The 16777-nt window shown below is 42.2% G+C and overlaps 1 pseudogene; it reads left to right on the top strand.

Annotated features, from left to right (window-relative positions):
* Positions 1-479: 479 nt before the first annotated feature.
* LOC132044397 (uncharacterized) lies at positions 480-15485 on the top strand (annotated as a pseudogene).
* The last annotated feature ends 1292 nt before the right edge of the window (positions 15486-16777 follow it).

Genomic DNA, 16777 nt, shown 5'->3' with positions numbered 1-16777 from the left:
CTTTCACTTGATTGATAAGCAAGTTGGAATCTCCGGTTACCAACAACTCTTGTATGTTCATGACCAATGTCATTCTGAAGCCGAGACTACATGCTTCGTACTCGGCCGTGTTGTTGGTACATCTCAAGTTGAGTTTTGCAGCCATCGGACAGTGTTGTCCTATTTTTTATTTCAACACCGCTCTGATGCCAGAAACTTTATAATTGACTGCTCCGACGAAGAGCAATCTCCATCCAAAGTACGGCTCGGCCGCCTCTTCTTCCATAGCCATTACTTCCTCTACTGGGAAGAAAGTCCATAATGGTTTGAGTTCATCATGGACAGGACTTTCTGCCAGCAGGTCGGCCAGTGCCTGTCCTTTAACTGCCTTCTGTGCTACGTACACAATGTCGAATTCACTTAGTAGCATCTACCATTTGGCTAACTTTCCAACGGGCATCGATTTTTGAAAGATATACCTTAATGGATCCATTCTAGAGATGAGGTGAGTGGTAAACACTGACAAGTAACGCCTTATTTTTTAGGCGATCCACGTCAGGGCGCAACATATTTTCTCTACGAGTGTGTATCTCGATTCGCAGGATGTGAAATTCTTGCTCTAATAATAAATGGAATGTTCCTTCTTGGCTTCTTCGTCATGTTGGACGAGCATACACCCGAAAGCGTTCTCTGATACTGACAGGTACAGCAGCAGTGGGCTCCCTGGCCTGGGTGGAACTAAGACAGAAGGATTAAAAAGGAATTTCTTGATTTTGTCGAACGTCTCTTTTCATTCCTTCGTCCACTTTGTGGGAGCGTCTTTCTTCAGTAGTTTGAGGATTGGTTCCACAATCACAGTTGACTGGGCTATGGATCGCCCGATGTAATTCAGCCTTCCCAAGAAACTCATGACTTCTCTGTTGGTTTTGGGAGGCGTCAGTTCTTGGATTTCTCTGATTTTCATAGGGTCTAGTTCAATGCCTTTTCGGCTGACCACGAACCTTAAAAGTTTACCTGCTGGCACTCCAAATGTGCACTCCGTCGGGTTTAATTTTAGATTAAACTTGCGAAGTCATTCGAAGAACTTACGCAGGTGCATGGTATGCTCTAAACTTTCTCTCGACTTTATGATAACATCATACTCGTAGACTTTGATCTCTCGATGCATCATATTATGGAACAGGGTAGTCATTGCTCTCATGTATGTGGCGCCGACATTTTTGAGACCGAATGGCATTACCCTGTAATGGTAGACTCCCCAAAGAGTGATGAAAGCTGGGTTTTCAGCCTCTTCTTCGCTCATGAGTATTTGATGGTACCCGTCGAAACAATCCACCCACGACTACAGTTTATGCTTGGCACAGTTATCGATGAGAATGTGGATGTTTGGAAGGGGAAAGTTATCTTTTGGACTGGCCCAGTTAATGTCCCGATAGTCCACACATATTCGGATTTTCCCATCTTTCATGGGCACTGGCACTATGTTGGCCAACCAAGTTGGGTAGGACGTCACCTCCATTATTCCAGATTCAGTCTATTTTTCTACTTCATCCTTTTTCTTGATACCCATGTCCGGTTTAAATGTTTGGGTCTTTTTCTTGACCAAAGCAAAACCTTATTTGATAAGTAATATGCGAGCCACTATCTAAGTGCTCAATCCTAGCATGTCGGCATATGACCAGGCGAAGACATCCATATATTCCCTCAATAGAGCTATGAGTTCTTCTTTCTGTAGCGCTTCCAAATGCACACTAATTCATGTCTCTTTAACATTCTCTTTGTCACCGAGGTTGATTACCTCAGTTTCATCCATGCTTGGTGTTTTCTTATCTTCCAATTCTTCCAATTCTTCTACTAGGCCTCCTGGCATCATCGTCTCCTTGTTGTATTCCCCGTACTCTTGTTTGTGATTCTCCTCATTTGTTTCATGACATGTCATGACATGTCATGACATTTTCGGTTGTTTTATTATTGTTATTACTGAAAAAGCGAGGCAAAGTAAAGTTTGGTTTTTATTATTGTTCATTATGCACGGTTATAAAGAATGTTTTATGGTTATTAATATTTGTGCATAAATCGGGGCTTTCATTGATTCGAAAGTAATTGGTTACAAACTATGGTCCTAGTTCGGAACAACATCAGACCATTCCCATTTTTTTAAACATCACGAGGTAAATTTTGAAAAAGGGCGATCATTTGGGCCTCGACCGATGTCACCGTTTTTGCAAAGGGATTTAAAAGAAAACCCATCTCTCTACCGAGGAGCCAAGAGGGGAGTGGATGTCCAGTTGTCCAAACATTCTCCTGTCCTCAGGATATGTATGGTAGGTATCTCCTCCCATTCTTCGATGATTGCACAGTATCCTTCCTCTCGGAACAACAGCTCCAAGCCCTCGTCAGCTTCACCATATTTCTATATTGGCATCCGATTGGGAAATGACTGATATAACCCCAAAATCGGTTGAGGAAAATCCTCCCTTCTCGGTTCCCTTTTTGTGGCTCTTGTGAGCTCGTCCTCGCTAGGAGTATACCCCAGGCCGAAGTGGTAATTTTCTTTTGGGATCGGTACAGGCTCTGTTATGCCCTCCAAATCTTTTCCCAGGCCTTTCCCTGATTCAAAACCATTCCTCAGCATCGTGGAGGCAATTATTTTGTAGATTGCGGGCATTGGCTTGTCACCCTTTTCCTTAGCATGGGTTGCCTCAATGTATTCTACCATGTGGAAGTCTGATCTGTTTGGATTTTCTTCGATCACTGGTATGATATTGTAAGGATACTTCACATTTATCTTTTTTCAAAATTTGTGATCACAATCTCTCGACATTGCCACTCAAACTTCATTGCCTGGTGCAGCGTTGATGTTACGGCACTAGCAGAGTGTATCCATGGTCTTCCCAGGAGCAAGTTATATTTGGCGGTGATTGCCATGACTTGGAACTCTGTTGTGAAGAAGGCAGGTCCTATTTGGATGTGCAGGTCCACCTCTCCTAAAAAGTCACTTTGGGACCCACAAATGCCCTGACGTTCATCCTGCTCTGGCGAACCTTGCCAACTTCATAGCCAAGTTATATCAGTGCGGTTAAAGGGCCGATGTTGAGCCCCGCCCCATTATCCTCGAGTACTTTTTCTATCACTTAGTTATGACATTCCAGAGTGATATAGAGAGCCCTGTTATGGGTGGTTCCTTCAGCCGGCAATTGTTCTTTGGAGAAGTAGATTTTGTGTTCTCCGATGACATGAGCTACTAGCCCGGCCAGATCTACACTGCTCGTGCCTGCTGGCACGTGTGTATCATCCAATACTTTTATGAGAGCCTGCCTGTGTGGTGGCGAGCTAACTAATAATGCTAACACTAATATCTGCGCCGGTGTTTTCTTCAGATGTTCAACAATTGAATAATCATTGGTTGCATACGATCTTCAGCTTCACCTTTAGTGATTACTCTTTTCTAGGTGATTTCCTTTCTTGCAGTGTTTTGAGCCAGTTCTTTCGGAGTATAACATCTTCGTGAGGGGGTCATTCCTTGACCCATAGTACCTTTCCTCCCAATAACAGGCTATCATGGCCTCCCTCTCAAGTTATGGGGTGTAGTCTCTTATCTTCTACACTCATGGATTACTTGGCCACATTGTTGAAACTGCTGAACCTAAAACTGGATCACCCTATCTATTGTGCCTACCTCATCATGCCTTAAGGGGAAGTATTTAGATTAGTTGAGGCTTGTAAAAAAAATAAGGAGGAAGTTTCTTTATTTTGAATGTTGCCTGTCCTGATAAATAAAGAGGGAAGAATCCCCCCCCCCCCCCCCCCCCCCGGTGTGAAAAGGATTTGGTGGCATTTAACAGCTTTGGTGAAGTATGTTACACCTCGCACTTTCAGAGCATGGGCATGCCACGTACTTCACCGTATTAATGGAGCATCGGAGACGTCCCATGAAGTTTTGAAAGGTACAAGCCATGGGAAGTACGTAACAATAAAGTAAAGGATGAATTACGATCTCGTAAGTCATAACCGGGAAGGACAACCTTAGAACCAAAGGACATAACCATTATCAAGTATGATTAATAATAAATATCATGTATGGTGAGTTTCGGAAGATTCCGGGATCAAGCAAATCAAAGAAAATAAGTTTGTCGAAAATTTGAAAAAAAAGTTGGCAGAATTTTGGATCAACTTTAGAGGGGTACATCTCTGGGTATATCAAGAGTTTTAAAATGTTTCAAAAGCCTAAAATGAAGTTCAGCGAGTCTAGTTTCCAACACAATAAATAGTTCGTCAATACGACATTGGAGTAGAGAATTATGGGCGTTTTAAAATGGACAGCCAGAGGAATCCGAACTTGGGCGGAAAATCCGGAAAGTTCACTTAAAAGCCCACTTATGTGGTAACCAGCCCAATCCGAGTTTGGCACCTATAAAAGGGCCTCTACACTTCATTTTATTCATTTTTCTTCAACTCCACAACCCTCTAGAAATCTCCTAACACCTCCACGCCTCTCTAGAATCTCCCATACTTCTCTCTCAATTATAAGGGTGTTCTTGAAGGTTCTCCACCATTCCAAAACAATTCTTGAAGGTTCTCCACCATTCCAAAACATTCTATACCATCACCTAACAGGATCAAACTCCAAAACGCCAAGCTAATTCATGGAGAAGGATTGTTCTTGTCTCTACTTAATGTTGTGATGAATTTGATCTTGGAAGAAGTTGAGTGGGGTGAAGTTCTGCTAGTGTAAGTTATGTTCTCCATCCTATTTCTCATGATTAAGTTGATTTGAAGGTTTAGCAATTCCTATAAAAGAAAAGAATCAAAGTGGAGAAGTCACAAAGTATTGAATTGAAGATGATGACTATGGGATGAATTTGAAAGGAGATTTTGGATTAATTTGGGATTAAATTGAACATAATTCTTTGGTTATGGTATTGTGGATATTGTTATGGTTGGTTGAGAAATTGGGGAAAAACATCGTGTGGGATGTTTCATAGAGTATATTGGTGTTGATGATGATGTTATTGATATTAGTATTGCTATTGTTGTTGTTTTGTTGGTATTGTGATTTCGGGCTTGGGATATAAACAGCGGAGATGCTACCCGAATTTCGACAGATTTTAAGAATTAATTTGGGGGCTTAAGACAAGCATATGATGATAATCCTAATAATAGTATAAATTTTCTTGAATGTAGATTTACGAGCTTGGAAGGATGAGCGTTAAGTAGTAGGAGATCGAAAAGGTATGTTAAGGCTGGTCCCTTTCTTTCCAAAGGCATGATTCCTTTCTTATGAACATATATATATTTTCCATAACATTCTTATTCCCAAAAGTTAGAAGTTCATGATTCTTAGAGTTTCTTATGATGCTAAAGATAAGTATGTTCCATGATGATAATGATGATGACGATGATGATTCCATTTTTGGATATTCCAAAGCTTATGGTTTTGATGCTATTATGAGATTGATGAGTTTATTTCATGATCACTTTGATTTTACTCATTGTTGTTAATCTCACCTTATGTTACTTGTTCCTTCAAGGTAAGATATAGCGATAATGATTGTTCCTTAATATAATTGGAAGCTACCGACCTTACGTCACTCCGATAGAGTTTTGGCTTTTATTTGGGCTCTCATGCATGCTTTATGTATATGTATATGTATGATTACACCGGGCCTAATTGGCCAGGCAGACACCACTACGATGGGCATAGTGGGCTGCTTATGGACAATGATAATAACACCGTGTCTATATGGCACGAGCAGACACTACCGGTGGGCGGCGTGAGATGATTACCCCGGACGCGGGGTAATGATGATAACACACGTGCCTACACACACACACACACACACACACACACACACATATATATATATATATATATATATATATATATATATATATATATACATTCATAATGTTGATTTTAAAAAGTTAAAGTTAGCATGGATAGTATCCGCCTTAAGAGGCAATCAAATATACAGGTTAAAAGGCAATCAGATATACACGTTATCTCTTTATCTCATGCTTCATTATTCTTGTTTATGTTATTATTCATGCCTTACATAGTCAGTACGAGACTCAGTACACTGTTCATACTGACGTCCTTTCTTGTAGATGTTACGTTCATGCCCGCAGATTGACAGGGAGACGGATCAAATCCATAGGTACTTTATCAGCGGATTCTCAAGAGCACTCCACTTACTTCGAAGCAGTAGTCTATTAGTATTGGTCTTTACAGTCACTTGTATTCTATGTAGAGGCTCGTAGACATGTGTGTACAGTTAAATGTTTCCTAACCCTACCGGTTCATATCGTTGTGTAACATTTTAGTAGCCTTGTCGGTTGGTGATGATGGACATAATTGTTGAAGATTATATAGAGATGTGTCGTTATGTTATGATATATGTCCTTACAGATTATGATATCCATGAGCTATCTTTATGGTCCACTCAGAAATGATTATGAGATGTATGTTTAGAGGTGCTCGGTGTGTTAGCTTTGGGTGCCCGTCATGGCCCTCTAGTTGGGTCGTGACAAAAATGGTATCAGAGCAGTTCGTCCCAGGGAGTGTCTACGAGCCGTGTCTAGTAGAGTCTTGTTTATGGGTATGAAGCGCGCCACACTTATAAACAAGAGGCTGCATGGCATTTAGGAATGATTGACCTTTATTTCTCATCTTAGATCGTGCCGTAGAGCTAAATTATAGGATGTGATGCCCCTGATTCTAACCCTAAATGTTTTGATTGCGGATAACCAGTTGATTATGCCGCTATGGGGTAATTGATGGGAATTGAAGTTGATACTCCGAAAGGTATGTTTCCTGCCTTATTGATAGTGATAGACTTTGATATAAGAACTTGAACTAGATGTTACGGGTATTGATGATCGCCCTGTGAGGCATTAGATGTGTTTTCTGGGCTGTGTGTGGGAATGAGGCATTAAGAAGTATAGAGGAAACTTTACCGAAATTTTTACAAATTGAATTGTTTGAATGTCTATGCTATGAAGAAAGAATGAAGGGAAAATGTGACAATCGGATGTTTGGTAAGTCATGATTGAATGAACCATTATAAGATGCTTTCAAAGAGAAGTTTTAGAATGATTTTAATTTAAGGAAAGAACCCTGGAGGGGGAAAAAAGAAAAAAAATGATTAGTAATTAAAGGAGTTGGAATGAGTGTACTTGAGATTTTGGATAATTGAGATTCATTGAAGATATAAGGAAATTTGACACTAAGAATTCAAATGCAGTATTACGATTCATAGATTGGTAAGTAAGAGATAACGAAGAGATATTGATAAGGGAAAGAAAGTTAACGAGTAGGCGAAAGTTTTACTCTAGAAATTTATATATATATATATATATATATAGGACGGGTTGATGACAGACACTCAGACTCGTTTTATCGAACTTTCCTATATTATGTGGGTTTACATTGGGATTTAAAAGTCGCTAGTCATTCGACTTCAAGGGGATTCTGAGTATTTGATAGTAGGTATTATTCTGAGAATTATTATGGCCGAGTTACTTCGGGTATTAATGATGACCTTGAACTCAAGAACGAGAAATGGTTAGGTAAGTTGGAATGTAATTATGATTGTCTTCTGGATTGCTTATATAACTTCTAAATGTGATGTTGCTTTGCCGACGAAGGAAGTAGGGATTGTATCAACCTTAGGAATATGTGGTGTATTTCTAGCTAATCCTTATAAGAAGGCTTTACCTCAATTTTTTTTCAGACGGGTGTTGTGAAGGTTATTGACGATAGAGAAATTAGGTGCGATGTCGGGTTATGTGGAATGAGAAAAGATAGTAGGTGTACAAGTGAAGATAAAATAATGCAAGGATCGATTCGGTTGCTACAAGAAAGTAAAAGATGCGAGGTTGATTATTTTAGACAAAGAGACAGGGTACAAGTATGAGTAAAGATTTTCAAGTAAAGTTATATCGCCAGGGCTCACAGTTAGGACATAGAAAGATATGCTAGGAAGACCTACAAATTTAGACGTACTAAAAAAGAATATGAGAAACCAGAATAGCCCAAGGGAAATTAGGAGCATATGAGCTTTACAATTTATTACACCTCGAAAAATTTCGCGTTACCAAGACTGTAGACGGTTTAGTATGAGCTCAAGGGAGAGTAAAGTTATACAAGGATTAGGGATGAAGATTATATTATACGAGTATAAGAATAACATATATATGACATTTGGAGACCGTATGGTGTAAATCAATTAATACATTACTTGATGAATAGCCCTCGTAACCGTAAGTTAAGGTGGAGTCCACATGCCAGGATTTTATAAAGGACATATGAAAAGTTATATGAGTAGTACATGGGAATTTGAGCAAGTCTTAAGAAGGACCCTTAAGCCAAATATAGGCATAAGCCCTCCAAAAGGATGATTTAAGGATACGTTTTCGGATGATCTGACTTGAAGAGGCCAAAACGCCATTATAAGTTTGGAATGGAAACACACCAAAAATGAAAGTTGTAGATAATTGAAATAGATTTTCAACCATAGGTCGTGGGTCCTCATAAAATATCGGAATCAAGAGTTATGACCTTTTTACTGAACAAACGCACAGGCAGTCAAATAAGCCTGCGCGAATGCGCTGAGCAAATTTTAAATCGGTTTGGGAAGATTCTGAAACTCTATTTAAGGGGGGATTGCCCTCCGTTCTTCATCCAAACACTCAAAAAAATCCCCAAAAATTTTGGAAACTTTCCCCCAACTCTCAAACACAAAATTTTAGCCCAAATCCAGTTTTATCTTTGGATTTAGGTTCCGACAGCGGATATTTACGGTTATAAAATCGTATTACGGCGAGTTTTGGCTTGAAATCAAGGTGGAAAGTGAAGATATTGTGGTTCTAGCGGAGGAAAGGTATGAATCTTCCTTTAGTGATATTGATTTAGGTTTGTTTATGGAGATAAAGTTATAAAATACACCACACATACTGGTACTATTCTTGCTACGCCCTTTTTGGGCGTAGATGTGTTGCAGGTTTTAGCTGAAGTTTCATCACGTAGACCTATCAGATATCCTCCTACAGTTTCGCCTATCTCACTCCCTGCAAAGGCTGTGTCATTTATTTTATCTTTTTGTATTTTAGGAGCTCTTGTACCTGTCTAGACTAGATCCCGGTGGATGCTTTTGGATTTTGTTGTATTTGAAGCGAGTCTGTAAGAAGTGTCTATTTTAAATTCTGTAATTCTTAAAGATGGTTATCATATGTTTTAAGGGTTAGGTTTGATCGGTAAGGGTTCGCCTACTAGGTTAGTAATATAGTAGGTGCCCGCACGACCTGCAGTTTGGGTCATGACAGTTGGTATCAGAGCTTTAGGTACGTCGATCTCATCGTACAAGGACATATTTAGCAGTCTTTTAGATCGGTATGGAGACATCTGTACTTATCTTCGAGAGGCTGCCGGACACTAGGAAAACTCCCTTTTCTTTCTTCTTTCGTGCTACTTGATTCCAATTGGTATCTGACTATCCTTCATTCTCTCGCAGATGGCGAGAACACGCGCGCGGCCGGCTAGGGGGTAGAGGTGAGGCGGAAGAGCGGGCGGGGAGGGCGGCCCCAGCTGGGGGTGGCGTCCCAGTGGTTGAAGCCGTGCCTTCAGTGGTTCCTAACGAGGCAGCGGGAGTTACAGCCTTACCAGCCCAGCCAGCAACAGTACCAGCTCCACTAGTAGCTGCAGCTGCTCAGGGTATACCAGACGCGATGACACAAGTGCTGAATTGGTTGCATGGGTTAGCACAGGCAGGAGCTATACTAGTGGGTCCAGCAGGTAGAGGCGCAGGGGTAGCGACCTTAGATCCAGATATAGAGCACGAGCTCCGGGAGTTCGACGTGCGGCCCGGCGGTGGCACCTCGCTTGGATGAGGTTTCAGGCTTTGAGGCCTTCTCGAGGCTAGTTGTAGGGCCAGTGATGACTGGTGAAGAACATGATCTGTTTTGGAGGTTTACTAAAATGAAACCTCCTGTGTTTTATGGTACTGAGTCGGAGGACGCATATGAATTCACCATCAATTATCATGAGAGGACCATCAACTGTCATGAGAGGCTCCATAAGATGGGGGTCGTGGATAAATACGGGGTAGAGTTTATGACCTTCTAGTTTTTGGGTGATGCCAAGCTTTGGTGGAGGGCTTATGTGGAGTGTAGGCCAGCTAGGTCTCCTCCGTTGACTTGGGTTCAGTTCTACTCTGTGTTTCTGGACAAGTACGTTCCGCGTACTCTGAGGGACCAAAAGAAGGATGAGTTCGCTACTATTGGTCAAGGAAACTCATCTGTTGCTGTGTAAGGGTCCCGTTTCCACTCCCTTTCTTATTATGCTCTTCAGTTGCTGCCCACTGAAGGGGAGAGGATACGGAGGTTCATGAAGGGTTTGAACACCAGACTGCAGTTATCGGCTCTTCAGCTTGTAGCCACTGGGGCTTCATTTCAGGAGATGGTGGAGCATATCCGTATGATTGAGGGGATTAGGCATGAGAGCTATACAAGGCAAGTTGAGAAGAAGGCCCGTAAGGGTGGGATGTTCAGTAACTCCTTCTCGAGGGGTTAGAGTTCCCAGGTATATTCAAGGCATCCGGTTTAGTCCGCGATGCAGGTGTCAGCTGGCCCATCATGGGCAAATTACCAGGCTTCCGGTTAGCATGGAGGCAGCACTGCTTCATCAGCTTCTGTTCAGCAGCCTACGCTGGACCGTGCTTGCTTCGAGTGTGGTGAGATAGGGCATATTAAGAGGTATTGCCCCAGACGTAGACAGAGTGGGCAGCGGACTCAGCATCAGACTTCCCGAGCTCCATTTGCACCAGATCGAGGGGGTAAGGATCGCGCATTGGCAGAGCGGGGCGGCCACACCGCAGGTAGGGGTGGTGCCCAGCCTAACCGAGGCGGTCCTCAGGCAGGTAGAGGCAGACAGCAGCCCGGCAAGGGCGGGGCTAAGACTAGTAATGTAATCGCGGTGGTACACAAGCGACAGGAGGGCACAATTATTTGTACGCTTTCCCAGGTAGACCCGAGACTGAGGCCTCCGATGCAGTTATCACAGGTACTATCTCTGTTTATGACCGTATGGATTCTGTTTTGTTTGATCCGGGTTCTACTTTTTTCTATATTTATACCTATTTTGTTGTGGGTCTGGATATGATGTGTGATACTCTTGATACCCCTATTTTTGTATCTACTCCTGTTGGGGATTCTGTGGTAGTGGATAGCGTCTACCCTTCGTGTGCGATTTCTTTTATAGGGTATAGTACTTGGGCAGATTTGATGATCTTAGACATGGTGGACTTCGATGTTATTTTAGGTATGAGTTGGTTGTCCCCGCATTATGCTATACTTGATTGCCATTCTAAGACTATTACACTAGCTATGCCCGGGGCACCTAGACTGGAGTGGAAGGGTAACCTTATCCCCTCCCTAAGAAAGTAATATCCTTTGTTCGTGCTAGGAAACTAGTAGAGAAGGGTTTTTTAGCTTATCTGGCACATATTCGTGATACCAGTGCAGATACTCCATCCCTTGATTCGGTCCTAGTGGTACACGAGTTTGCGGATGTGTTCCCCGCGGACTTGCCTGGTATGCCACCGGATCGTGATATTGACTTCAAGATTGACTTAGACCCAGGGACTCGTCCTATCCCCCATCCCACTTTATAGGATGGCACCAGCAGAACTCAGGAAACTGAAAGAGCAGTTGCAAGATCTTCTGAGTAAGGGATTTATTCGCCCGAGTGCCTCGTCGTGGGGTGCTCCTGTGTTGTTTGTTAAGAAGAAGGATGGGTCTATGCGTATGTGCATTGATTACTGTCAGCTGAATAAGGTAACTGTCTGAAACAACTATATCATTCCCCGTATTGATGACTTGTTTGACCAGTTATAGGGAGCTTCTGTGTTCTCTAAATCGATTTGAGATCAGGATACCATCAGTTGAAGATTCGGGCAGAGGATGTTCCTACAAACGCTTTTCAGACCAGGTATGGGCATTATGAGGTCTTGGTTATGTCCTTTGGGCTTACAAATGCCTCAGCTGCGTTCATGGATTTGATGAACAAGGTGTTTAAGACGTATTTAGACTCATTCATAATAGTATTCATTGTTGATATCCTGGTGTACTCTAGGAGTAAGGAAAAGCATGAGAAACAATTGAGAATTGCTCTTGAAGTATTGCGAGAGAAGGAGTTGTATGCTAAATTCTCCAAGTATGAATTTTGGTTGTCTTCTGTGTCTTTTTTGGGGCATGTTATTTTGAAAGAGGGTATTATGGTGGATCCTCAGAAAATTCAGGCAGTCAAGGAATGGGCTAGGCCTACATCAGTGATCGAGATCCGTAGTTTTGTGGGTCTGGCTAGCTACTATCGTCGGTTTGTGAAAGGGTTTGCCTCTATTGCTTCTCATATGACCTGTTTGACTCAGAAAGAGATACCGTTTCAGTGGTCCGACAAGTGTGAGGAGAGCTTTCAAAAGCTCAAAATATTGTTAACCATAGCACTAATTCTAGCATTGCCTGCGGAAGGCAAGGATTTTGTTGTTCTTGTGATGTTTCACGTTCTGGTTTGGGTGCTGTTTTGATACAGGAAAAGAAGGTGATTGCTTATACTTCCCGACAGTTAAAGGTGTATGAGAAAAGCTATCCCACCCATGATCTAGAGTTGGCAGCAGCGGTGTTTGCATTGAAAATCTAGAGGCACTACTTGTAAGGTGTCCATTGTGAGGTGTACACAGACTATCGCAGTTTGCAGTATGTGTTCACTCAGAAAGATCTGAACTCTAGACAGCGGAGATGGATGGAATTGCTGAAAGACTATGACATCACCATTTTGTATCACCCTAGTAAGGCTAATGTAGTAGCGGACGCATTGAGCAGGAATTCGGCTAGTATGGGAAGTCTGGCTCGTTTGATATCTTCTCAGCGTCCATTGGCTAGAGAGGTGCAGACTCTGGCTAACAGTTTTATGAGACTGGATATTTCCAACACAGGCAAGGTGTTGGCTTGTGTTGAGGCTCGGTCATCCTTTTTTTAGTAGATTAAAGCCAAGTAATTTGAAGATGCTAAGCTGTGTAAAATACGTGATAAGGAGTTGCTTGGTGAGGCGAAAGAGGTCATGATTGATGAGGAGGAAGTGTTGCGGATCAAAGGGCCAGCATGTGTGCCACGTGTGGGCGACTTGATTAAGACCATTCTGACAGAGGCTCATAGTTCGAGGTATTCTATCCATCCTGTTGCCACTAAGATGTATCGTGATTTGAGGCAACATTACTGCTGGACTAGGATAAAGCGTGATATAGTAGAATTCGTTGCTCATTGTCTAAATTACCAACAGGTGAAGTATGAACATCAGAAACCTGGGGGTACGTTGCAGGGGACGCCCATTCCTAGGTGGAAGTGGGAAAGAATAGCCATGGATTTCGTGGTGGGTCTTCCGAAGACGCTAGGGAAGTTTGACTCTATCTGGGTTATTGTTGACTGGTTGACTAAGTCTGCTCACTTTATTCCGGTGAAGATAACTTATAATGCAGAGAAGTTGGCTAAAGTTTACATTCTGGAGGTACTTAGACTCTACGGGGTTTCTATCTCCATCGTATCCGACAGGGGCACCACGTTCACATCCAAGTTTTGGGAGTGTTTGCATGAGGAGTTGAGTACGAGGTTAGATCTTAGCACAGCCTTCTATCGTCAGACTGACGGGCAGTCTGAACGGACTATTCAGGTTCTTGAGGATATGCTTTATGCGTATGTGATAGATTTCGGTGGGCATTGGGATCAGTTCTGGCCCTTGGCCGAATTTGCTCAATAATAGCTATCACTTGAGTATTGATATGGCCCCATTTGAGGCATTGTATGGAAGGAGGTGTAGGTCTCCGATTGGATGGTTTGATGCATTCGAGGTGAGGCCTTGGGGTAAAGATCTTCTGAGAAAGTCCCTATAGAAGGTAAAGGTGATTCAAGCCAAACTTCTGGCAGCGCAGAGTAGGCAGAAGGAGTATGCAGACCGAAAGGTCTGAGATCTTGAGTTTGAGGAAGGAGAGCAATTGCTGTTGAAGGTCTCACCCATAAAAGGTGCGATGAGGTTTGGGAAGAAGGGCAAGCTTAGCCCGAGGTACATTGGTCCATTTGAGATTCTCAAACGTGTGGGAGAAGTGGCTTACAAGTTGGCTTTACCTCCGGGATTATCAGGCGTTCATCCGGTGTTCTATGTGTCAATGTTGAAGAGGTACCACGGCGATGGTTCCTACATCATCCATTGGGATTCGGTTTTGTTAGATGAAAATCTATCGTATGAGGAAGAGCCCGTTGCTATCTTAGATAGGGATGTTCTCAAGTTGAGGTCTAAGGAAATAGCTTCTGTGAAAGTTCAATGGAAGAACCGACCAGTGGAAGAAGCTACTTGGGAGAAAGAGTCCTATATGCGTAGCAAATACCCTCAGCTTTTTGCCGAGTTAGGTAACTCCTCCCTAGTTTTCTCACCCTTATCCGTTTGGGGACAAATGGTGTTTTAATTGGTTTCTGGTGTATCGACCCTTCCGATCGTTATGGGTAATTAGTACTCCGTTGGGGATTCCGAGGCCGTGGTTGGATTCGTAGGGCGTCTTTTTGCATGTGTGCATGATTTTTGTTATATTTTGAGGCCTTGGATGAAATGTGGGGTGATAGGGCGAAAAACTGGACAAAAAGCGAGCTCCCTGCCCAAAACGGACCGCTGCGGCGATACCGCTGTGGCAGTAGGTGGACCGCTTCCAGCGGCCTGCCATTCATCGGGTGGCTGCTGTGGCGGATGATTGAACGTTATGGTGGTACCGCTATAGCGGTGAGTCGACTGCCATAGCGGGGAGCGAATTTCCCTTGGGACCGCTGCAGTGGCGTGATGACCGCTATAGCGGTCGACGGAAAACAGTGGCTCGTAATTTTTATATTTAGTCTTATATTCTCTATTCACAAAACACCAACACACTTCCCAACAAGCACCTAGAGAGAATTTTCAAGCTAGGGCAAGATAACCTTGTGAGGTAAGTTCATTGAATTCCATTCTATCATTCCCTTCTCCTTCATTATGGTAATCATCTTCATGGGTTTTTAATGGTGAAAGTGAAGTAGAAACCCTAGAATATCAATAAACCTTCTAAACTTGATGGGATGGGGATTATTATCATGTATTTATCATTTAAATGGATTAATTAGTTGCTATTTGTCATAAAGTGAACATTTAGAATCATAAACTAAGTGATTTGAGACCTAGGGTTCCATAAAAATAGTGTCTTTGCCATAAAAAACTGTTTGTAATGGGAATGTTTGGTAGAATGTTGTATAAATTGATGGTAAATGAATACTAGGGGCCTTGGTAGGTTATTTATCACCTAGAAAATCATCCACCCTTAGAATGGAGAAAAGGAAGGGCATTCTTGCTTTGGTGTTTGTAAATTGAGCAATGTGACTCATTGAGCCTTCTATTTTTAGACCGTGAATGTATTGAAGCTTTGAGGAAGGAAAGGCTGTAGCAGAGTAACCTGTGTGTTCCAGCTCTACTTTGAGGTAGGTTACGGTTTGCTTAAGTTAGACTTTGGTTAGTTGATTGTATGTTTGGTGATCCCCTTAGGAGAAAGCATGTCTAGTTTTCATGCATGGTATTATATGGTTAATTCCTATGTGAATGTGATTGATTGATTGTGTAGGCTCCGTGCCATTATTCCTGTGTGATTAAATCTACAGTGGATGTGTTATGATGAGAAGCTAATATAATCTTCTCAAAGGTATTGTGACATGTAATGATAAGTTGATTCTTGATATTGGAAAGGTAAGAAATACTGTTTTGTAAGAGGTATGGAAAGGCACTCATGTGACCTAGATTATGGGCTCATGGTCCGAGGATAGTTCCAAAAATGAGAGGTACTCTGATATGTCCCGTGATCGAGATTTGTTCCGGAGCGGAGGTTTGTGCTCGTGTCCGAGGGGTATTCCAGAACGAGTGGTACATGGACACCATAGGTCCCCTGCAGGTCATGACTACTAAGCTAAGACATCAGCTAGCATGTATGTACAGTGCGTGCGATTATTGTAGTAAATTTGTTCCCGATGTTGACTTATGCGATTGTGATGCTTGACATCTTGGTGATTGATTGTGATTGTTCTTGGTTAACTTGTTGTGATTTATTAATATTCCTGACTGTTGACTGGCTTGTCTTATTTTATTGATTTTACGAAATATGCATGATACTAATCTTAGTCGACCTATGATGCTTACCGGTACATAGTGTTTGTACTGATACTACCTTGCTGCATTCTTTGAGTGTAGATTTTGATATAGATACCGCTGATAGTCCTCACATCTAGCGTGGAGGATATATGCTGACGGATTTTGGGGTGAGCTTCTTCCCATGCCAGGCCGCCTGAAGATTTTCTTGCTATGATGTCTTTTCGTACTATAGACATTATGGATTGCTTACTTGTTAGACTTCAGATTCTTAGACATCTTTTTGGCTTAGAGTCCTGTACGATAACTTTCGGATTTTGGGAATTCTAATAGTTAGAACTTTCACACTTATTTCGATTTATGGCATGACTTATCTTATTCTTTGATGTTTGAATGAGTAATACTGTTTAGCTTAGTTAATATAAAATCAGATTGAATGAATAGGTGTCGTGTGTGTTGGCTCGCCCACTAGGATTTAGATGGGTGCCGATCATGGCGGGTTGGGTCGTGACACTTACCCTTCTAGGCGGTTGTAGCTTTAAGTCGAGGCATCGCTGAAATCAGAACAAGTCATTAGAAGGCGAACTCTTACCACACAGC

The sequence above is a fragment of the Lycium ferocissimum genome, unplaced genomic scaffold (assembly GCF_029784015.1).
Source record: "Lycium ferocissimum isolate CSIRO_LF1 unplaced genomic scaffold, AGI_CSIRO_Lferr_CH_V1 ctg4428, whole genome shotgun sequence".
Lineage (NCBI taxonomy): Eukaryota > Viridiplantae > Streptophyta > Magnoliopsida > Solanales > Solanaceae > Lycium > Lycium ferocissimum.
This window is presented reverse-complemented; position numbering and strand designations above follow the sequence as displayed.